Genomic DNA, 26524 nt, shown 5'->3' on the forward strand with positions numbered 1-26524 from the left:
CGCCGAGAGGTTCGGGTGTCTCGTCTCGAAAACCTCACGGACGATCAGATGGTCATCCAGACCACAACGCACACAAACATCACTCACACAAACAACAAAAACACACTGGATTAAATAACACTATACTTATTTATTAGAATACTATTATGTAAATAAAAAATAGCGAAGAGGAATGAACACAACACTGAACACAGAATATGTATAATAATTTTCATCACTAAAATCACACTTTGCCTTTCTAATGCACTGTAGCCCTTATATATATATATATATATATATATATATATATATATATATATATATATATATATATATATATAATATCAGTTAATGATTATGACACCAAACACAATTCGAAGCTTTCTTGCACCCACTGGAAAACGTGAAGTATATTAATATTTGTTTGCATATATTGTTATTGTAGACGGTTCCCATAATGCCCACCGACTTCGATTTTACAAAATTTGAGAAATAAATTTCACTGTTTATTTTGTGGTCAATTTGAAGGCATTTTGTTATACTACCATTAAGAAACCCATATACATCATATTACGAATCAATCATTATGCAACAATTTCATGTGTTACACGCAGCAGTGGTAGCAATCTTTGAAAGTTTCATTTACAACTTTTTTCTTTTTTTCTATTTTAATTGATTTTGTGAGTAATGGTGCATTCAGTATAAAGGTACAAGATTTTGTCTCTCTCTCTCTCTCGCTCTGTCTGTGTGTGTGTGTTTCTAGTTTCCGTCATAAGCGTGTGGATACTACCAGGTATACTTCCGTGTGTACATATGCTAGTGTGTGTGTGTGACGGGGTACATGAAGTATTGATTGGGATCGCGTAGTGGAACTTATCGATATTAGTACGTACATACGTGCGACCGTTACTTCACACGATAACTTTGGGCGAATGCGATTTTTTTATTTCTGCTTTTTGCAATAAATAAGTGGAGTGATTCCTCTCGAGGGAGTTCCTTAATGGAGGTGATTCGCCAACTGGAAGTGGTAGAAATGGATCATTTCCGATTTTAACGTTGATCACTATTGAGCGGAAATGGTAATAAATAGTAAGAAGCAGTTTTCGGCAATCGATAAAGGGTATCAAGGATAACTTTCAGCTTCATCGTTAACATCCTGGTAAAACCGGAAGAGATAGAAATTAACCTAACTATGACTTCTGGCTTCAAATTAATCTATATAGTGGGATAGGAAGAAGCTGTTTTAGGAATTAATATAGCGTTGTGTGAATAAATATCGTCTTCTTTCTTAAACTTCCAATCACGTCGGAAGTAGCAAAACTCGACTACTTTCCATTTTAGTGTTGATTACAACAGATTAAAACGATACTAAATAGCGAGAAGAGGTTTTCCGAAATCAATTAAGTGTCCTAAGAATATGTTCTATCTCGACCCTAATCTTTCTACTAAAACTTGAAGTGGTAGAAATCAATCGCTTCCGGTTATAACATTGAGCGTTATAGAATGTATAGCGAGAAGGCTTCCTTTTTTTTTTTTTTTTTTTTTTAGGTAATTCATTAAGTGCTCCAAGAGTATATTCCATCTCGGCAGTAATCCCTCTACTCAAATCTGAACTGAAATAAATATACTAGAGCTTCTGGTTCCCAAACCACTACATTAAATATAACATGATCCTCTTTAATATTTTATTAGTATTAGGATCACGTAATGGAACTTGTAATATTGTAATGTTAGTACGTGCGTACATACATACGTCCGTTACTTGGAACGATAACATTTGAAAGGATGCGAATTTTCTATTTTTTTCAATAAGTAGATAGTGTGATTTTCTCGAGAGAGTTCATTAATAGAGGTGATTCGACAAACAAAATGGTAGAAACGAGTTATTTCAGGTTTTGACGTTGATCAATATAAAACAAAAACGGTAATGGATAGCGATAAGCGGTTCACGGCAATCGATTATACGTTTCAAGTAGTGTTGTAAATAGATAAAAAAAAAAAAACGTTCGTATTTTTTCAGAAATGTACGTTTTTTAGGAAAAAACATTGCCTCTCGTTTTTTTCTAAATTCCTTTTTGTTTCAAATAGTCATTTGTAACACATCTTACGTCTGTTTAAGTATGAAATATTTTTATGTAGGTATAATTACCGTAAAATGCAACATAAATTAAACGCTAGATACTGATACGCTACAAATATTTTACAATTTATGTGAGAAGCATACCTACTAACAATTCGGGTTTCAGCAGTTTTCATCAATATTAACTAAGAAATAAAAGTAGAAATGTAATTTTGTTTTTTCGTGAAAGCTGGCCTTTAATAAGTAAGAAAATAATGTCACGAACAGTATAAAATTCAAATAACTTGTCTAAAGGTAAAAACTAATACTAATTTGCCTAGTAGTATTTTTCTAAATATCATATATAAATAATTTGTCGGCTAGATATATATGATATTCAGAGCCGGCTCTACCATATGTGCAACACGTGCATTTGCATGGAGCGGCAAGTTTGGAGGGTTCGACAAAATATGTCATAAGTATATTACTTAAATTAAATATTTCTTGTTGAAACATACTTCAGACATCAATTGAACGGGACTGCGCGCAGTGTTGCCAATAAGGGAAATTAAAATTTTCCTAAATTTGGTCGAAAATTCGAATTTTATATAATATATATATATATATATATATATATATATATATATATATATATATATATATATATATATATATATATCAGTACCTATACGTCCGAGTGCAAGTCGAACACGTTTGTCCTTACTGATCAAACGCAGGTACAGATCATTAAAATGGAATAATTAGGGAGCGCACGAAAAATTCGTATTTAGGTTCTCATTCTTGATTTTTCTAATTTTTCCCTACCTTTCTGTTCACCGTAATATATTTTTGGTAATTAGATGCATTGTTCCTTAAATATCGCCATGATACTTGTAGGATATATTAGTGGTGTACCAGTTTTTAATTTAAGATAGTTTGAGTCTGTCTGGTAGCAGTGATTTTTAGACAGCTACAGAACCAGCTACAGAAAATTTTAATTCCAAATTTTAGGGGGAATTTTTTTGAAAATTATCTGTTTTGTCTCTATTATTTCCCTCTTGTTGGGTACATCGAAACAAATGTACCAGTATCTGAAAGCCTCGTCTTTGCTCTACACAACACACTATGGAAAGTTTCAATAGGATAATTAGGGGAAGTACAGTTTAGGTTTACAGTAGACCTTGTTTTCTAAGTGGAAAGATAACTATGATTTTTTTTTTAGGTAGAATGAGATATTTTTTTATCGACATGCTTACTTTATTACATATCGTCACAATACTTGTAGGATATATTAGAGGGATAGCAAGGCTTGTTTTAAAATAGTGTGTGTGTGTGTGTGTATCTGATAACAGTGTTGCCAGCTACAGAAAAATTTAATTCCAGATTTTAGGGGGAATTTTCGAAAAATAACCTTTTTGTCTCTATTATTTCCCTCTTGTTGGCTACACTCGAACAAACGCACCAGTGTCTAAAAACCTCGTCCTTAGCCTAAATAGCGCTCCATAAGAAGTTGCACTAGAATAGTTAGGGGAAGTACAGTTGAGGTTTATAATAAACCATGTTCTGTAAATGGTAAGAAAATTGTGAATTTCTAAGGTAGAATGAGATTTATTTTTTAATTTCATGCTTACTTTGTTAGATATCGCCATACTTGTAGAATATATTTTTATGGTACCAAGATTTATTTTCAGATATTTTTCGTCTGTCTGATGGTAGTGTTTTCAGCCAAAACAATTAATTCCCAATTTTAGGTGAAAAATTCGGAAAAGTTCCCTTTTCCCCTCCATTATTTCTCTCTTGCTGGCTACATTAAAACAAAAATACCATTACCTGAAAACTTCCTTCTTGGCCTACAGAACACATCATAAAAAATTTCAATAGGATAATTAGAAATGTTGCAGCCTTGGCATATCTGTTGATTTTTATTTTTGAGGCGTAAAAAGTGTCGAAAATTCATGTGTATGGTGACAGAGAATTTTTCCTCCCCTCTTTGAATGGAAGTCAGCGACTTCAGGATTTCACTTTACCTTGTCAACACACCAAAGAATTTTTGTTAGGTTACTTGAACCCATATGGTAGCAGTAATGCTAGATTCAAAAAAATTTGAAATTCGGTTAGGGATTTTTTTTGTAAATTTTCACCCCTACATTTCCCCCAATTATTTCCCACCGGTTGGCAACAATGCAATATGATTTACACTAAAAAATAGCCACATCCGTTTTCTAGGAAACAAGGCCTTAACCATATAAATCGAATAAATAGTTTTTGAGTAATAAGTGACAAACTGAAAATGTAGGAAAACGCCAAAAATGACCTGGGACCGAAAGGAATAATCACACAATTTTGCTCGTATAGGTACAAAGAAACAAACAATTTGTAAGTTACGAGGGCTTCGACTCAAGTTCTGTTGATTATTTCAATAATCTGCAACATAAATCAATAAATAATGGCTACCAGAAAAAAACAGACATTTGAAAAAAAAAAGATGAAAAAAAAAACGATGTTTCTTATTGAAGAAAACTTCACAGAAAAAACCGTTTTTTTACAACACTAGTTTCAAGGGACTCTTTCATCTTATTCTTAACATTCTACTAGAACTGGAAATGGTAGAAATGAGCTATGTCCGGTTTTAGCATTCATTACCATAGAGCAAAAACGATAATAGATAACGAGAAGATGTTTTCGGCAATCACTTAAACTTTTCAAGGACAATCTTCTTCACATTTAACAAGCTAGTGAATTCTGAAAATAACAGAATTGAGCCATTTCCGGTTTCAACGTTGATCACTATAGAGCGAAAACGATAATAGATAGTAAGAAGCAGTTTTCGGCAATCGATAAAGCGTTCCAGGAGTAACTTTCATCTTCGTGCTTAACACCCTAGTAAAAAGGAAGTGTAGAAATCACCTATAACTTCCGGTTTCAGTTTAATTTATATAGAGCATAAACTATAAGATATAGGGAGAAACAGTTTTATGGAATCAATTTAACGTTGTGGGAATAGGAAACTTATTATCTCTCTTAAACTCCAAACCGGAAGTAGTAAAACCCAACCACTTCCGGTTTTAGTGTTGATCGCAATAGATGAGAAAAGATAACAGATAAGGAGAAGCGGTTTTCTATAATCATTTAGTGTCTCAAGAATATGTTCTATCTCGACTCTAACCTTTATACTAAAAGCAGAAGTGGCAGATATCAATCACTTCCGGTTATATATTGAGTGTTATAGATTTGAGAGCTAGAAGGGATGTTATGTAATTCATTAAGTATTCCAAGAGTGTATTCCATCTCGACAGTAATCTCTCTATTAATACCAGAAGTGAAAGAAATATGATACAAATTCCGGTATCCATATTAAATGAAAACATATTGCGTCATCCTCTTTACGGTTTTTACTAGAGTTTATTTTTAAATTAAATACTAGCCGGATGTTTACTAAATTTTGTGAGCTACTAGCCCATTCCCTAAGGAATAAGTACTGGTATATTCTGTGGTCAAACTCGGCCAAGAACAGGGTGGACACTGGTTGCATTTCATATCTTATTTCTCGATAACTACTTTATTAGGCAGCAGCATTTTCTTTATAACTATTGGCCGAATCGGAACAAAATTCGGTGGTGGGCAGCCCTCAACCTAATTAAGATCTCTACATTTGCTGGCCGAGCTTGGCCAAGTTTTGGGCCTGATTTGCGTGTAGTAATTTATTTCTCGGTAATCTCTTGCCAGATCGAATCTAAAGGATTTGCCATTACAGAAAGCCGCTCGTCCCTATTTATCGATTTGTCTTTATAGTGTTGAACGTAAAACCGGAAATGGTTTATTTCTACCACTTTCGGTTGTTAACGAAAGGAGATGAAAGGTATTCTTGGAATGCTTAATCGATTGCCGAAAACCGTTTTTGTTTTATGGTGGTCAACGTTAAAACTTGGAAATGGTTGATTTCTACCACTTTCGGTTTATGGATCACTTCAATTAACTAACTCCTCCGAAATAATTACTCTACTCATAGTTTGCAAATAATAATAATAATAAATAAAAATTTCCCTTCTTTCAAGAGCTATCGTGCGCAGTATCTTAGTCGCAGCAGCTATCGTGGTCTATTATTATTATTATTATTATTATTATTATTATTATTATTATTACTATTATTATTATTATTATTAAGTATTCTACCTGTTGGCAGGTACTGGGACTAATGGGAGATGTGAGTGTTATTGTGTTATTTCTTAGGTTGTGGTCTGGAAGTTCTTCTTTCACCTTTCTCGATCTTCAGGTTCCTCTTTTAATTCCCAATATTTGATTCCATTTTTCAAATCATCGACCGTTCACCTCTGGTGCTTGGGGTCGCGGGTTCGATCCCAGCCCCCGCCAAGTGAACTTTGTGGTGGACAAACACCGCGCTCGTGGGTTTTCTCGGGGTTCTCCCGTTTCCTCCCACTTTCTTCATTCCACCATTTCACTCATCTCTCATTATCACCGTCTCCTTTAGTCTAACCGGCATAACCGTGGGACGTAAAACTTAAAGATTTCATTTCATTTCAAATCATCGACCAACTGCATTCTTCTTCTTACTATTCCTTTCTTACCTTTCTTCTCTTACTTTCAACTTTTCTCTTCCTCAGTGGGTTGAAAAGTGGCTAATACGTTTTAATCTGGTTCCTTATAATTATTACCAGACTGCAGTTTCCTCTATCTATTTTTGAATACTATTTTTAGGAAATTGAATTATTATTATTATTATTATTATTATTATTATTATTATTATTATTGCGTCCATGTTCTGTTCTTTTAACTGTTAGAGGAAAGGTTCATTTTTTCTAGTCTCGCTTTATCTATAATGGTACTTTGGTATTATACTTAATGTTTAGTTAACTAAAGAAGAAGTGGGTCTAGTTGTGTGGAGCCTCCATTTCATGTTAGGCTTCGGTGATCATTTAGTACTGTTCAGCGATGTAATTTAACAGAAGTACAATGTTCTTATAGATTATTCGATGTAGTATTATAAAGTAGGAAATGATACAAGACGCTGTGTTTTCTAAATTAAAGTTTTGGGATCCTCTAGGGCAATTGTTCCAACATTTTTAACAAGCGCCCACATTCTTAAACCCTACATACTTCACGCCCACATCATTCGCGCATGTCTTTGACCGTTTCTGCAATTTTAGTTGCAAAATTGTATTCTCAAATCATCAGTAATAGCAACAAAAATAATAATAATAATATTAATAATCTATACTGTATATACGACAATATAAGTGAGTTACTCATTATCGACCAAGCCATAATACTATAATTAGCAAGAATACTCTTTTTGACGAAAGCAAGGGATAAAGAAGGATTTTTGAAAATTATTACAATATTAGGGTTTCTGTCCCTGTGAAGGGCTTAGTCATATATTACAGTCCTGGGTTTGATTTTCGCCTATTTTTGTTTGGCAAAGCCATATATTACTGTATGTGGTTTGTGTCCTACGGTCCCTAAGTGGGCTTGCGCTTTTACCATGGTTTGGGTTTGACTTTCCACCGTTTGAATGTTTTTTTTTAGCATTTACTAGTGGATTGACCATTAAAACTGACCATATAGCCGCTGGACAACAGGTTCAGAGTTCGGTCAGAACGTTACGGGAAACCGGCACAAAGCTAACTCTAATTGTATTTTTTAGCGCTGATGAAATTTATTAATGTATGAATTACTAAGTTGCATAGGCGCTAATCACTCTTGCTGTAAAGAAAAATGAATTAGGTTGTTTCTTAAAATTAACATATATAAATTTAAACCATAATTATTATTTTGAAAGGATACTCATATTTTTACTTTTAATTTTAATTCACGACACTAAAACTTTACGAACATATAATACATTACTTTTGACACTTCAAACGGATAACTGATTGTTGTGGTATAAATATTAATTTAATTTAGGCCCATTGATTATCGAGAACGCGGACGACGCGGTCGTCACGGATTATTAATTATGTTTTCTTACATTGCTGATTTTTACACTTTCACTAGCACTGTTCACTTGCTTTGACACTGGAAGGGGGACTATATGTTGATTCAGGGGGGATGTCCTGCAGGTTGTGGGTTGTTTTCCTCTCATCTTCTTTGCGGTAAATTGAATGGTTTGCCGTTCTCCTGCTCCATGCTGCCAAAACAACTTTTATTCACACTTGATAAAAATATTACTTAACGTTGCTCATTCGTTCTAGTTTTTCCTGGCAACTTCACTAAACGTATTTGTCAGACTCTTCATTATTGCTGTATTTTCGCACTACCTAATTCATTTGTGGTTGCCTCTTCGGGTGTATCTATAACACTAACTCTACTTTTCTCTCCGTCTTTTCTTGTTGCTAGGCAACAATTCGCCTTGCCACGCAGTTAGGTGATGTAAGAAGTTAAAAATAGTTATGACAACCCTTAGATTGGAATTTTTAGAGACGACGTTTGTCCATTGTGCTGAATTTTAGCTCCTTATTTGGGAAGGAGAGAGGAACTCTACGATTTCCGTCGCAGACGAGACGCACATACATATATGCACATTTGTTTGTTGGCTGAGAGAAAAATTCTTGAGAGCACTATTATGCGAGGTTCATTTAAAAAGTTAAAAATTTTCTTCATTAATAATCGATCAACTAGATCGTACAGTTACAAAATATGAATCCTTAGGGGCGTAAATAGGATAGTGTATCTTGCTAATCCCTGAAGTAAGGAAGATGAAACTAGGCATATAAACTAACCATTAAAAATAACTGAACATGTTTCTCACTAGGGATGCGCTCGAGTCGAGACATGTCTCGAATCTCGACTCGACTCGACTCGAATTCGAGTCGAGATTCGAGTCGAGACACTCGTTGTAAAATTCGAGACGAGTCGAGACAAACGTATTTCTCGACTCGAATTTTCGAGTCGAGACTCGAGTCGAGTCGAGACAGCTGGTAAAAATCTCGACTCGACTCGAATGTCTCGAAAATCTTTCTATAATTTTTAATATTATTTTGAAGAAAGTACTCGCTCAGAAACACTCGGCACGAGAATTTCGGAAACTGCAGGACTTGTCAGGTGTTCGAGGAGTGTTGTGGTGATTGTCTTCAACAAGTGGCGAAACCAAGAGGAAAAGACATCCAAATGTCGAGGGGTTGGGCGCCCCCTACTTCATTAAACATGTGGAGAATAAGAACGAAGACAGAAAAAGAGAAAGAGAACGAAAACAGAAAAAGAACGAAAATTTAGATGGCTCACTGACCGTTGGGAATTATCCCTTAGTTGAAGCGATGGTTGGAGTAATAAAACCAGTTAGTATTTCCGCTGTTGTATTGTTGATTTCACAGAAATGTTCAAAAATAAGCAAAACGTGACTCTGCACAAGATGTTTACTTACCCATAGTTTTATTATTGTCAACTGAACCCTGAGTGTCTGGGATGTTTCTGTCTCTTCTCACTTTACAACTTGAGAGGGGAGGGGATATTATCATCAGGGTACCACTAGTAGTATACCGCTAAAAGAAATGCTTTAGTGCTGCGTCGGAAGCGGCATGTTTTGTATATATTTCTTAAAATGTTATCCATTCATAAAGTATAAATTCCCCCTCCCTCCCCTTATTCTGTTTCCAATACAGAGAACCGACTCTTTAAATGAAGAACGAACCCTGAACCTTCCCGAAAATGCTGAAATGGTTGATGTGTACAAATAACAAATCTGTGGATGAATCAGAAAATGCAGATACATGAGAAGACGCTTGATGCAGTGCAGTCCAACACATGTAAATAGATTTGAAGTGTTCATATTTGTGTATGTGTACGTGTGTATGTGCTTGTTTCTGAGTATTTATATGCGGGTGTCTTGTAATTGTTATATTAGAGTATAAAATGGATTTGATGACTGCCAAATTGACGTCACATTGGTAAGTCATTATTTTTTAATATTTAGTAATATTAAATTAGATTATAGTTTAGCGTCGTTTTTAGGAGCAAAGCTCTACAAGACGTGAACGTACAGTTTAATGTCGGATTTGAAACACATGAGCTCCTACCATGAATCAAACCTCGTTCGAGAAAGGCGCATACGCTAACCACATAGCAACGGGGAGCTAAACATTTAGTAATATGTATATTAAGTTGTAAAATTATATTCGTTTAATTTTCACTAATATAATCTTCACAATGTAAAGCATTCGCTAGACACGTTATCTTGTTTAAAAACAAAAAGCCTATCTCTTATGTTTCCGTCTCGGGGTTGGACTGCGGGATGATAGAAATCCGAAAGAGATGTTTTTATTATATTTTGTACAGTAGATCTGCTCCTTCATAATCTCAGTGTTGGATAAGAATGAACCTCCCTGACTCACGAAAATGTATACGTAATATAACAAACCATGCACATTAAATGCCAGACTAATATAGCAAACATTGAAGATGCCCCCCTAGAAAATTTTCTTCGGCCGTCCATGTCTGGAGGTACACAATTTCGCAACTCAGTGGATACGATGTGGATGTATTCAAAGTCCATTGATTTACCCATCAAATTTAAATTTTATAAAAATATTATCAGTGAATACTAACCTGAGGAGAACTATTTTTTTTTTAATTCGATCGCAAAAGTAGTTTTTTTCTTTTTCTTTTCTTTTTTGTTCACCAGGTCTCGGTAATCGTCCGGTACGAAAACTGAAGTTTGTACAAGTGTTTCCCCAGCAATTTTTTTGAGAAAGAGGTCCTCCAGGAGCGTTATTTATGGGGCAATTCCTGAGTTTGTTATATACATATATAGATATAAATATAGATATACTGTATACATATAAAGATAAGTAGGAGCGGGTCTTCAAAATTAGTTCGGAAAGATAATATGAAAATCTGATATAATTTGCAAGAATCTATCTAGTCTAATAGAAATAAAATAAACAGTTTGTTTGTGTGTTTGTCTGTCTGTATGCGGCCTGGGGACCAGACGAGTGGACCGAGAGTTACCAAATTTTGGTCAGGAGTACCTTGGCCTAGGCCCGAGATCAAGACGAAAAGTTGTTTTCAAATTTCGAACCAGGGGAGTCTCAGGGGGAGGCGTTTACCGGAACCGGCTTGGGAACCAGACAAATTGACCGAGAGTTACCAAATTTTAGTCACGAATACCTTGGTCCAGGCTCCAGACCAGAGTTAAACGATTTTGTCAAAATTCGAACCGGGCAGGTCTCAGTGGTTGTTTACCGGGACATGTAAAAGTAGTAGAAAATAACAGATATTAGTGTTGAATTCATAGTTTTCGCGGTCGCTGAAATCAATGGTGAAACTCCGATCGCATTAATTTCCAAATTCATGCTATGCGGCACCGGGTCGGGGGTCAACGGGAAGGGGGAGTTGAGATATCGAGACATATAAAAGTAATCCACAATGACCGATATTAGTGTCAAATCCATACTTTTCGCGGTCTCTGAGATCAATAGTGACACTTCCATTAGCGATGATTTGCAAATTCAGCTACAATCGCATGTGGGCCGGGAGTCAGCGGGGGAGGGGATACCGAGACAAGTAAAAGTAATCCAAAATGACCGATATTAGTGTCGAATCCATAGTTTTCGCGGTCGCTGAGATGAATGGTGACACTTTCATTAGGGATCACTTGCAAATTCAGCTACCATTGTATGCGGGCCGGGAGTAAGCGGGGGCGGGGGATACCGAAACATGTAAAAGTAATACAAAATGACCGATATTAGTGTCAAATCCATAGTTTTCGTGATCGCTGAGAACAATGGTGACACTTCCATTAGCGATGATTTGCAAATTCAGATACATTGTATGCGGGCCGAGAATCAGCGGGGGGGGGGGGGAGGATATACCGAGAGATGCAAAAGTAATCCGAAATAACCGATATTAGTGTCAAATCCATAGTTTTCGCTGTCGCTGAGAACAATGGTGACACTTCCATTAGCGATGATTAGCAAATTCAGCTACCATTGTATGCGGACCGAGAATCAGCGGGGGGGGGATATACCGAGACATGTAAAAGTAATCCAAAATGATCGATTTAGTCTCAGATCCATAGTTTTCGCGGTCGCGGAAATGAGGGTAATACTTCCACAGGTCTTGACTTCCATGCGAAGAATGGGTATATTTATCTAATATATATATATATACTGATCAAAAAAATTAGGGAATCAGATGAAAACACATGTAAAACTTCTTACGAATAATGTGAGAACACTGTATCTTGTCCAGTTCAAATTAAAATCATGAAGGCCCAACGTGACCTTGAGACCGTTTGAACGGGAGCCCAACGGCCCAACGTGAACCGCTTGAAACATCTGTGCACGTGATCAGTGACGTGGCGCTAACGGATATCATTTTGTAGTGTGGCGCTGCCAACACATCCCAGCTCCAGGATACCTTTGTTCTCATTGTGTTTAGTGCGTCACAAATCTACGTAGTGAAATTGCGCAACAACGTGATTTGCCAGAATCGTTGGCATGGCGAGCTATCGGCAGGTTGGAAGCTGGTCAGTTACAGCGGGAGGTGTCACATGCCATAGGAGTGGCACAAAGTGTGATTTCCCCATTGTGGAATCAATTTCAAACAACTTGAAGTGTTCGAAGAAGAAAGGACAGAGCCGTCCACTAGCAACCAAAGCCAGAGACGATCGTTATCTCTTGTTAACAGCCCGTCGAAACCGGCGTCAGAATACAACTCTGCTCCCGCAAGCCTTCCGAACAACAACAGGACGCACAATATCCACTCAAACGGTCCGCAATCGCCTTCGAGAAGGTGGTCTCTACGCACGTAGGCCTATGGTGTGTGTCCCATTAACTGCACGACACCGTGTTGATCGAAGAGCGTAGGCAGAGGAACATCGTGGGTTAGTACGCAATGAATGGGGCAATGTTTTGTTCTCTGACGAGTCTCGATTCAGTGTGGAGCCTGATAATCGACGTGTTTTCATCTGGAGATATTGTGGAACACGACACAATCCCATGTTTGTACGAGAAAGATCCCAGTATCATGGTAGTGGACTGATGGTGTGGGCAGGAATCAGCATTGGTGAGCGTACTGAGCTCCACATCATCCGAAATGGCTCTTTGACGGCTCTCAGATCTAGGGATGAGATCATGAAAACTCTTGTTCTTCCTTATGCTGGTGCCATTGGTGATTCGTTCCTTTTCATGGATGACAATACTCGTCCTCACAGAGCTCGGTTAGTGGACGAGATGCTGGATGCTAGTAGTATGGGCCCCACTTTGCCTCACTTTTTGGCCCCTGGGTCCCTGCCTCAGGACCCATGGTCCCTGGCCGGGGTCAATGACCTAGGGGTACATAGGACCACCCCCTCTAAATTTTGGCAGGGGTACCTTGGCCCACCCCCTAAATTTTGGCAGGGGTACATAGGACCACCCCCCTTAAATTTTGGAAATTGCCAAATCTAAAAATTTGGTATGGTAGCCTAGGACCATAGTATGTACCTCTATTAGTATTGGGTGTCTATGTCGTTCCCTTTCATGGGTAAAAAATTGCCAAAAATTCAAATTTCGGAGGTTTTTGACCTAATTTATCCCCTTTGATGAGGTGTTATTACCCTATATGGTTATATGGGCGTATACAGGGGTCCATTACCTTTTATAAGACATGGGTATATTAATGCACCCCTTGAAATTTTTGGGAGGGGTACCTTGGCCCACCCCTTCAATTTTGGAAATTGCCCAATTTCAACATTGGGTATTATAGTACAGGACCCTAATATGTATTATGATAAATTTGGGTGGTCCACCTCATTCCCTTTTAGGGGTACATAGGACCACCCCCCTTAAATTTTGGAAATTGCCAAATCTAAAAATTTGGTGTGGTAGCCTAGGACCATAGTATGTACCTCTATCAGTATTGGGTGTCTATGTCGTTCCCTTTCATGGGTAAAAAATTGCCAAAAATTTAAATTTCGGGGTTTTTTGACCTAATTTATCCCCTTTGATGAGGTATTATTACCCTATATAGTTATATGGACGTATACAGGGGTCCATTACTTTTCATAACATATGGGTATATTAATGCACCCCTTGAAAAATTTGGGAGGGGTACCTTGGCCCACACCTTAAATTTTGGAAATTGACCAATTTAAACATTGGGTATTATAGTACAGCACCCTAATATGTATCATGATAAATTTGGGCGGTCCACCTCGTTTCCTTCCAGGGGCACAAAATTGCCAAAATATAAACGTAAGCAATACGTTATACCACGTGTTTGATTTTTGGTCGATTTTATCCCCTTTGATGAGATGTTATTACCTTATATGGTTATATGGTCATGTATAGGGGTCCATTACCTTTCATAAGATATCGGTATATTTGTACACTCCTTTAAAAATTTGGGAGGGGTACTTTGGCCCACCCCTTAAATTTTGGAAATTGCCCAATTTAAACATTTGGTATTATAGTACCGGACCTTAACATGTATTATGATAAATTTGGGTGTTTCACCTCGTTCCCTTTTAGGGATACAAAATTGTCAAAAATATAAACGTAAGCAATACGTTGTACCACGTGTTTGGTCTTTTGGCCCAATTTATCCTTTTGGATGAGGTTCTATTACCTTATATGGTTATATTGTTATGTATAGGGGTCTATTCCCTATCATAAGACATAGGTACATTTGTGCACTCCTTTAAAAATTTGGGAGGGGTACTTTGGCCCACCCCTTAAATTTTGGAAATTGCCCAATTTAAACATTTGGTATTATAGTACCGGACCTTAACATGTATTATTATGATAAATTTGGGTGTTCCACCTCGTTCCCTTTTAGGGGTACAAAATTGTCAAAATATAAACGTAAGCAATACGTTGTACCACGTGTTTGGTCTTTTGGCCCAATTTATCCTCTTGGATGAGGTTCTATTACCTTATATGGTTATATGGTTATGTATAGGGGTCTATTCCCTATCATAAGACATAGGTACATTTGTGCACCCCGGGAGGGGTACTTTGGCCCACCCCTTAAATTTTGGAAATTGCTCATTTTATATATTTGGTATTATAGTACCGGACCTTAACATGTATTATTATGATAAATTTGGGTGTTCCACCTCGTTCCCTTTTAGGGGTACGAAATTGCCAAATTTTAGTACAACCACGTGTTTGGTCTTTTGGCCCAATTTATCCTCTTGGATGAGGTCCTATTACCTTATATGGTTATATGGTCATGTATAAAGGTCCATTACCTATCATAAGACATAGGTACATTTGTGCACTCTTTAAATTTTTTTGGGAGGGGTACTTTGGACCACCCTTAAATTTTGGAAATTGCTCATTTTATATATTTGGTATTATAGTACTGGACCCTAACATGTATTATGATAAATTTGGGTAGTTCACCTTGTTCCCTTTCATGCGTAAAAAAAAAATTGCCAAATTTTACTACAACCACGTGTTTGGTATTTTGGTTCACCCCTTGGATGAAGTCCTATTACCTTATATGATTATATGGTTATGTATATTGGTCCATTCCCTATTATAAGACATGGGTATATTGATGCACCCTTTAAAAAATTTGGGAGGGGTATCTTGACTCATCCACTCAGTTTTAGAAATTGATTAATATAAGCATTTGGTATCTTCGTACAGGTCTTCAATATGTACCACTATAAATTTGGATGGTCCACATCGTTCCCTTTCATGGGTAAAGAACTACCAAAAATCAAATTTCGGATGTTATTGACCCCTATTTAATATGTTATATGGTTTATTACCTTTATATGTTTATGTTCTCTTTTAAATTTGGGAATTATCAAATAACAAAATTCGGTAAACGTTTTCTAGGACCCATTGGTATTCCTCTTATGGCCAAATATTCAAAATTTAAAGGTTATTGACCGGCTTTATTATTGAATAAGTACAGGATTTATTACTTTTTCATAAGACACAGGTGTATTTGTGTACCAATCTTAAATTTTGGGAGGGGTACATTTCTTATTGTCATATCAATAATTGGTAATTGTTCTTTGGGTAAATCATTGTGATCACGTGATCAGTTATTGACCTATGATGGGATTAGGAGTCCAGGACATTGGTACATTGAAACTTTGTAGGATAATTTGAGAATGCGTCATTGGTATTGATTATTACAGCCAAATATAAACGTAAGCAAGACGTTGTACCACGTGATTGACCTTGATGAGGTAGTGTACAGGGATACATAGCTAACCTTATTGAATCTTATGACTCATAGTCTTAAGGGAATACATGCTACAACACTGGCAAAGTTATTGTTAATGCAATTTCATTGGCTGATCACTATCTTTCGTGCAATCTGATTGGTTGATCACTATCTTTCGTGCAATCTGATTGGTTGATGAGTTTTAAATCTTTGCTGTATTCAGTTTTTAAGTTTTGTTTTACATTTAAAAATCTTGTTTTCGTTCAACATTTTGCACTCAATGATAAATATGATCAAAACCGTTTATTTGTTAATCGAATAGTTAAAAACCGGATAAAGTTTGACGGTTAACCGTGAAACGTAAAAATTTTTTAGTTTGAAAATTTTTTGTTTGAAAGTTTTTGTTTGAAAATTCTTGCTTTCAAATTTTTTGTTTGAATTTTTTGTTTGAGAATTTTGTTTGAAATTTTTTTTGACAACTTTTGTTTCAAAATTTTTTGTTTAAAATTTTTTTGTTTGAAATTTTTTTCGTTTCAAAATTTTGTTTGAGATTTTTTCGTTTGAAATTTTTGTTTGAATTTTTTTTTCGTTTTCAATTTTTTGTTTGCAAATTTTTGTTCGAAAATTTTGTTTAAAATTTTTTGTTTGAAATTTTTCGTTTCCAAATTTTTTGTTTGAAATTTTTTGTTTCAAAATTTTGTTTGAAAATTTTTTTTCGCTTCAAAATTTTGTTTGAATTTTTTTCGTTTGAAATTGTTTGTTTGAATTTTTTTTCGTTTCAAAATTTTGTTTCAAAGATTTTTTGTTCTAAATTTTTGTTTCAAAGTTTGTGCACCCATTAGTAAAGAACTGGAACTGTTTAGAACAAAAACCTTTGACAACATTGTGGTGCAATAGTACACGTTTCAAAGTTTGTGCACCCATTAGTAAAGAACTGGAACTGTTTAGAACAAAAACCTTTGACAACATTGTGGTGCAATAGTACACGTCAGAACCTGGGGTTGTACTTGAAATGAAAAAACACAATTCATTGAAATGGATCATTTTATTACACTCCACATACATCCATACCAGATAGTGGTTCTGGATATTGTCGATACAATGTATTTTGAACTTCTTGCACTAGCTTGTCTTTAGCATATAATTTTAATTCCAGTTGAAGTCTTTTAAGGTCTAATGCAATATCAATTGGTGGAAACTCAATGTCCATTTGATCACAAATAAACTGTTTATCAATACAGGTATGCACCCACGAACGATGTTGACAACCATCACAATATCTAGATACATGTTGTACAATATGCATAACACATTTTTCAAAATAGTACTTTTTCAGGAATATACTAGTTTTGTTGCACACTTCCACTGCATATTTCACACACTGGAATACACTGATGAATTTGTTCCATTCTGTTTGTGTTAGATACACCATGTTGCGAGGGACATGGAATGTACTCTTTTTACGTAACAACACCATCTTCTTTTCGAGGACTGTACGCATCACCACTTCATGATTTGAGCCTAATGATTTGACTATGGTCACATTTAGCTCATCATGAAAATAATCGTTCATTTGGTCGATTCGTGAACATAATATTTGCCATTCTTCACAGGTCAGTTGTACACCAAATTGTTCTGCTTTGCCCAATCGAATCACAGGTTCAAATGTTCTAGCACTGATACCAATCATCACATGTTTTGTTTGAAATATATTTATTGGATAATAGCTTGCGAAGATGAACTCTTTATCGTTAGAAGTACACATCTTTCCTCCTGAAAAGCACTTGCTCAAATGATTTCGTGGGATGACACTGTATTTGCTGGTTTATAGTTATTGCTGACGTCATTGGTAAGGAATGTGCTGACGTTTGAATTCATGATTTCATCACAGTTGCTGACGTCATGCCGACCAACCAAATTCATACAACTACAGCTGACGTCATTGGAATGTGCTGATTCATGATTTCATCACAATGGCTGACGAATCTGGCTGTGTAATAAATTCAAGTTGATGACTTCGACCCAAGAATCCTTTGTAACATAAAGATACAGATCCAGTATTTAAGAAACGCAGCAGTTCTTCTTGTTTTGATGGTTCCATGGGTAAATATCTTGCTGGTAAAATTATATTCTTATCATTTTCAAGCTTCACTACGATTCTTAATCCAAACTTTGTAGGGATCATTTGGCAAGCTAAGATTCTATAAGGTACATTCTGTTGTAAATCAGTAATCTTGGTAAATGATTTCATCACATCACGTGTGTTTAGAAACTGCAGACAAGTAGCCATGATGATGTTATCATGAATACTAACTCGAACGATACTTATATATGATGCAAAACTGATGACGTTGCATTATCATGTTCTGACGTGTACTATTGCACCACAATGTTGCCAGAGGTTTTTGTTCTAAACAGTTCCAGTTCTTTACTAATAAGTGCACAAACTTTTAAAAATGTCAACTCAAACTTTGAAACAAAAATTTAGAACAAAAAATCTTTGAAACAAAATTTTGAAACGAAAAAAAAAATTCAAACAAACAAATTCAAACGAAAAAAATTCAAACAAAATTTTGAAGCGAAAAAAAAATTTTCAAACAAAATTTTGAAACAAAAAATTTCAAACAAAAAATTTGGAAACGAAAAATTTCAAACAAAAAATTTTAAACAAAATTTTCGAACAAAAATTTGCAAACAAAAAATTGAAAACGAAAAAAAAAATTCAAACAAAAATTTCAAACGAAAAAATCTCAAACAAAATTTTGAAACGAAAAAAATTTCAAACAAAAAAATTTTAAACAAAAAATTTTGAAACAAAAGTTGTCAAAAAAAATTTCAAACAAAATTCTCAAACAAAAAATTCAAACAAAAAATTTGAAAGCAAGAATTTTCAAACAAAAACTTTCAAACAAAAAATTTTCAAACTAAAAAATTTTTACGTTTCACGGTTAACCGTCAAACTTTATCCGGTTTTTAACTATTCGATTAACAAATAAACGGTTTTGATCATATTTATCATTGAGTGCAAAATGTTGAACGAAAACAAGATTTTTAAATGTAAAACAAAACTTAAAAACTGAATACAGCAAAGATTTAAAACTCATCAACCAATCAGATTGCACGAAAGATAGTGATCAACCAATCAGATTGCACGAAAGATAGTGATCAGCCAATGAAATTGCATTAACAATAACTTTGCCAGTGTTGTAGCATGTATTCCCTTAAGACTATGAGTCATAAGATTCAATAAGGTTAGCTATGTATCCCTGTACACTACCTCATCAAGGTCAATCACGTGGTACAACGTCTTGCTTACGTTTATATTTGGCTGTAATAATCAATACCAATGACGCATTCTCAAATTATCCTACAAAGTTTCAATGTACCAATGTCCTGGACTCCTAATCCCATCATAGGTCAATAACTGATCACGTGATCACAATGATTTACCCAAAGAACAATTACCAATTATTGATATGACAATAAGAAATGTACCCCTCCCAAAATTTAAGATTGGTACACAAATACACCTGTGTCTTATGAAAAAGTAATAAATCCTGTACTTATTCAATAATAAAGCCGGTCAATAACCTTTAAATTTTGAATATTTGGCCATAAGAGGAATACCAATGGGTCCTAGAAAACGTTTACCGAATTTTGTTATTTGATAATTCCCAAATTTAAAAGAGAACATAAACATATAAAGGTAATAAACCATATAACATATTAAATAGGGGTCAATAACATCCGAAATTTGATTTTTGGTAGTTCTTTACCCATGAAAGGGAACGATGTGGACCATCCAAATTTATAGTGGTACATATTGAAGACCTGTACGAAGATACCAAATGCTTATATTAATCAATTTCTAAAACTGAGTGGATGAGTCAAGATACCCCTCCCAAATTTTTTAAAGGGTGCATCAATATACCCATGTCTTATAATAGGGAATGGACCAATATACATAACCATATAATCATATAAGGTAATAGGACTTCATCCAAGGGGTGAACCAAAATACCAAACACGTGGTTGTAGTAAAATTTGGCAATTTTTTTTTTACGCATGAAAGGGAACAAGGTGAACTACCCAAATTTATCATAATACATGTTAGGGTCCAGTACTATAATACCAAATATATAAAATGAGCAATTTCCAAAATTTAAGGGTGGTCCAAAGTACCCCTCCCAAAAAAATTTAAAGAGTGCACAAATGTACCTATGTCTTATGATAGGTAATGGACCTTTATACATGACCATATAACCATATAAGGTAATAGGACCTCATCCAAGAGGATAAATTGGGCCAAAAGACCAAACACGTGGTTGTACTAAAATTTGGCAATTTCGTACCCCTAAAAGGGAACGAGGTGGAACACCCAAATTTATCATAATAATACATGTTAAGGTCCGGTACTATAATACCAAATATATAAAATGAGCAATTTCCAAAATTTAAGGGGTGGGCCAAAGTACCCCTCCCGGGGTGCACAAATGTACCTATGTCTTATGATAGGGAATAGACCCCTATACATAACCATATAACCATATAAGGTAATAGAACCTCATCCAAGAGGATAAATTGGGCCAAAAGACCAAACACGTGGTACAACGTATTGCTTACGTTTATATTTTGACAATTTTGTACCCCTAAAAGGGAACGAGGTGGAACACCCAAATTTATCATAATAATACATGTTAAGGTCCGGTACTATAATACCAAATGTTTAAATTGGGCAATTTCCAAAATTTAAGGGGTGGGCCAAAGTACCCCTCCCAAATTTTTAAAGGAGTGCACAAATGTACCTATGTCTTATGATAGGGAATAGACCCCTATACATAACCATATAACCATATAAGGTAATAGAACCTCATCCAAAAGGATAAATTGGGCCAAAAGACCAAACACGTGGTACAACGTATTGCTTACGTTTATATTTTTGACAATTTTGTATCCCTAAAAGGGAACGAGGTGAAACACCCAAATTTATCATAATACATGTTAAGGTCCGGTACTATAATACCAAATGTTTAAATTGGGCAATTTCCAAAATTTAAGGGGTGGGCCAAAGTACCCCTCCCAAATTTTTAAAGGAGTGTACAAATATACCGATATCTTATGAAAGGTAATGGACCCCTATACATGACCATATAACCATATAAGGTAATAACATATCATCAAAGGGGATAAAATCGACCAAAAATCAAACACGTGGTATAACGTATTGCTTACGTTTATATTTTGGCAATTTTGTGCCCCTGGAAGGAAACGAGGTGGACCGCCCAAATTTATCATGATACATATTAGGGTGCTGTACTATAATACCCAATGTTTAAATTGGTCAATTTCCAAAATTTAAGGTGTGGGCCAAGGTACCCCTCCCAAATTTTTCAAGGGGTGCATTAATATACCCATATGTTATGAAAAGTAATGGACCCCTGTATACGTCCATATAACTATATAGGGTAATAATACCTCATCAAAGGGGATAAATTAGGTCAAAAAACCCCGAAATTTAAATTTTTGGCAATTTTTTACCCATGAAAGGGAACGACATAGACACCCAATACTGATAGAGGTACATACTATGGTCCTAGGCTACCACACCAAAATTTTAGATTTGGCAATTTCCAAAATTTAAGGGGGGTGGTCCTATGTACCCCTAAAAGGGAATGAGGTGGACCACCCAAATTTATCATAATACATATTAGGGTCCTGTACTATAATACCCAATGTTGAAATTGGGCAATTTCCAAAATTGAAGGGGTGGGCCAAGGTACCCCTCCCAAAAATTTCAAGGGGTGCATTAATATACCCATGTCTTATAAAAGGTAATGGACCCCTGTATACGCCCATATAACCATATAGGGTAATAACACCTCATCAAAGGGGATAAATTAGGTCAAAAACCTCCGAAATTTGAATTTTTGGCAATTTTTTACCCATGAAAGGGAACGACATAGACACCCAATACTAATAGAGGTACATACTATGGTCCTAGGCTACCATACCAAATTTTTAGATTTGGCAATTTCCAAAATTTAAGGGGGGTGGTCCTATGTACCCCTGCCAAAATTTAGGGGGTGGGCCAAGGTACCCCTGCCAAAATTTAGAGGGGGTGGTCCTATGTACCCCTAGGTCATTGACCCCGGCCAGGGACCATGGGTCCTGAGGCAGGGACCCAGGGGCCAAAAAGTGAGGCAAAGTGGGGCCCATACTACTATGCTGAGGGTATCGCTCGGATGAAGTGGCCAGCATGCTCTCCGGATCTCATTCCAATTGAGCATGTCTGGGATATGCATGGCAGGCGAATTGCCGCTAGGCCAGTAAATCCAACAACCATTCCAGAGCTGGAAGTCGCTCTTCTGGATGAGTGGCACAACATTCTCCAAGAACTCATCGATAATCTGATTGAATCCATGCCACGCAGGTGCGAGGCTCTGTTGGCTATTCGAAGTGATCATATGACATATTAAGGAACAATCAGTGTTGTTGCCTTGCCTGTTTGTGAGCAGTTCGAGAGGTACACACATAACCGTCTTGTGTCATGAGCCATGTGAACAAGGTTTCCGTGCCCCAACACCAGTATGTGCCCCATTTTTCTAGTGTATCTTAAAGCATTCCTTCTTGTATGATATATACGAGTCAAACACAAGCTTATTCATACACTATCTTAAGGTCTTGTGTGATGTTTCAGCTGAACTCCTAATTTTTTTGAGCATTATATACAGTATAGTGGCGGATCCAGGATATGATCAAGGGAGGGGCTAAACCATAGTTTGCAGTTTTATCCAGTGTAAAGCAGGATTGAAGCCCATTTTATACAGTGTATAATTGAGTGTGAAGAGAGGGGGCGATAGCCCCCTTGGATCCGCCTCTGTATATATATATATATATATATATATATATATATATATATATATATATATATATATATATATATATATATATATATATATACATGATCGAAAATGGCCTCGAATCCATACTCGTTGAGATGAACAGAAGATGCCGTTTAAATCCACAAATTCAGCCCCATTAGTACTCTAAGGGGGATGGTGACATGTAAAGATAATTGAAAATTATCGGTATTAATGTCAGATTCATAGTTTTGAGCCTCCACAACTTCATTGATGCCAGTTTTGGTGCCCTTTGCGTCCAAAATGAAACGTATTCTCCCCGTGCGAAGAACGGATATTCTGCTAGTCTGTAATAATAACTAACGGAAGTTTCACTTAATATATTTCTCGCTGCTCAAATTTACTCACTTGTGCGGTATATGTGTGTAAAGTAGAATTAAAACCTGTTGCTTTAAGTATTTTTCCGTTAGCGAAATACATTGTATATATAGTAGGACGTCGATAATCCTAACGTCAAAAATCCGAACGCGGTCCCTAGAAGCTTTTTACATTTTGTCTTAACGCTAGCGAGAAACAAACAATAGCGTGTCCATCGACGTTATGTGAAGTCAGTGTTTTTACAAAAGTTCATTTATATGTAATTGTTCGTGATGTGTTTTTATTTTTATTTTTTTCTTAGCCTATAAGTTTTAAGTGTGACTTACAAGAACAGTGTTATTTAGAGTACAAGCAGGTCCTTCAGAAACATTAAATGTAAGTAGCCTTACGTACGGTATTGTAATTACTGTATGTACTGAATAACCACTGTATCGATAGAAGAACATATAGTACAGTATATGTAAGCCTAAATGGCATTTTCTTGGTCATTTTCGAAAATCCGAACAATTTGAAAATCCGAACTACCTGTGGTCCCAATTAGTTCGAATTTTCGACTTCCCACTGTATATGTTGCAGACATGTTACAGCAAGTAAGATTACTAGCATCAGGCCAACAAATAGTTTTTAAACTATATTTTCCTGTTTTTGCCAATATTTCCGAACAAATAATTTTTTCTAATGGTTTCAATATTTCCGGAATTTTACATAGAACAATGAAGATATCTCTATGAAATATGTTTGATTAAACATATTAACTAAAATGATTCTGTGATTAACAAAAATGATGATTCTAATAATACCCAAATTTTCCGGTTTTTCCCCAGCTCGGGAAAACCGTAAAAAATGTTTTTTTAACCCAAAATTTCTGTTTTTTTTTCACAGACCTTCACAACACTAGTCTGAACACACAGTGCACCGAACACTCCTAACGATGGCGAATGTTAACACCACGACATCGGCAATTACAACTGAAATGAACACGTTACCATCGCCACTAGAGCTTGGCACAATGGCAGAGCGTTGCATTATCTGATGAATCCCGATATCATCTTCATCATGACGATGTGAGGGTGCGAATCCGTCGTGTTCCAAGGGAACAGCTCCTTGACATTTGTACTGGAGGGCGGAGACAAACTGGCTGCGGCTTAATTATTATCTGGGGAACATTCAAGTGAGCATCCATGTGTCTAGTGGAGCTCGAGCAAGGCACCATGACGGCCGAGGCGTCGCACGCTGCTTGCAGACTACGTACATCCCTTCATGACGGCCATGTTTCTCATCGGTAGTGGCATTTTTCGACAAGATAATGCACCATGTCACAAGGCCAGGAGTGTGATGGAGTGGTTCGAGGAACACAGTAGCGAGTTCCAAGTGATGTGCTGGCCCCCAAACTCTCCGGATCTGAACCCAATCGATCACATCTGGGATGTGATTGAACGTGACCTGAGGGCGCATCATCCCCTCCCCGGAATTTACGGGAATTAGATGACCTGTGTGTGCATATGTGGTGCCAACTCTCTCCAGCGACCCACCGAGGAACATTGCGACCATGCCAAGACGCGTTGCCGTTGTTATTCGTGCCAAAAGGTGGACATACTAACAATTAGGTAGGTATTCATAATGGTCTGGCTGATGTGTGTATATTTTAATTCGTATATTTTGTCTCGACTCGAATTTCGAGACGTCTCGACTCGAATTCGAGTCGAGTCGAGACAGAGACTGTCGAGTCGAGACAGCAACATATTTTCGAGTCGAGACACGAGTCGAGACAACATTTTCTCGAGTCGAGTCGAGACAGGCTTAAATCTCGACTCGACTCGACTCGTGCGCATCCCTATTTCTCACAGTTTCTGAAAATTCCGCACCTAAACAAGAAAGGAATAATTCGTATAACACTAATTTTTCAACCGTATTTTATTTCATTTACTTTTAGAAAATGATAAATGTAAGAATTCTTTATATTGGAGACGTGAAATTTCAAAATTAAACTCAATTAAAAACAAACCAATACATGTTTAGCTTTTCCGAAAATTCTGTCCTAAGAGGAGGATGGAGGATAGTGTCTACCTATTAAAATTTCTGCATTTGCCTACGTTTGAGGTGTGAAATTTGGCTTTGATTTCTTAACTAAAAATAATTGAACGTATGTTTCCGGAAATTCCCCTCTTAAAGATGGAGAAAAGAGACGATTTCTATAATGTTAAAATTAACCACTATTTATTCAGAAAATGTCATCAAATGAGAAATTCGCTTAAATTCGAAATGTGAAATTTGGTATACCAACTCTGAACTAAAAGGAATGGAATTCAAAGTTTTGAGTTTTCAGAGTTTTCGAAATTCTCCTTTTAAGCAGAAGGAGGGAGGAATTAATTTACTATAATGGGAGAGGAACACGTCCCCAGTATATTTTCTATAGTAACGAATGATGTTTATGCCACGTTCCATGGATATACATGCAGTAGTACAGAAGCCATCTGCCACATTATATTTACAATTCGTTGGCAACACTGACCAAATGGGTACGTTTGAGTGCAAAGTGATATTATCAAACCCTTGCCCGAGTCACGTTTAATCAAGTAGCCCAAAAGGAGTAAGATATGGCCAGGCGCTTACGCGTGACGCATCGTAACATTAATTTTCTTCTGTTTAATATGCCATACATAGGGTCAAAAATACCAACAAAGTGGCCCCTTATAGGGTCAAGTTGCGGTTTTGCCTGTGATTTGAAAACGGTTTTGTACTTCTCATGGCAAGAGCTTTCACACGATGTATAGGTTTTCCGCAGGTACTTGGTCCCGGAATGGAATCATCCCTAGTTAGTAATAAAAGGGAAGGAAAATGTGAGAATAGGAATTATTACTCATATAATAGCATATCGGTATCTCAGAATCTCTGAAAGTTACAAACATGAAATTTGGCTTTAGGACTTCTCATTTAAAACAAAATCTCTTAAAGACAATAAACAGGACCACCCAATATTTTTCAATTAAAATTGAAAACAGAAGTTGTAGTAGATATCTACCACTTAGTGTTATAGACTAGTGTTTAGGGAGGAGATGGAATATATTCTAGGGGCGCTTAATCGAATACAAAAACCGTGTCTATCTATTGACGTTTTTCATATACA

Source organism: Thermobia domestica, chromosome 11 (genome assembly GCF_964235325.1).
Source record: "Thermobia domestica chromosome 11, izTheDome1.hap1.1, whole genome shotgun sequence".
Classification (NCBI taxonomy): Eukaryota; Metazoa; Arthropoda; class Insecta; order Zygentoma; family Lepismatidae; genus Thermobia; species Thermobia domestica.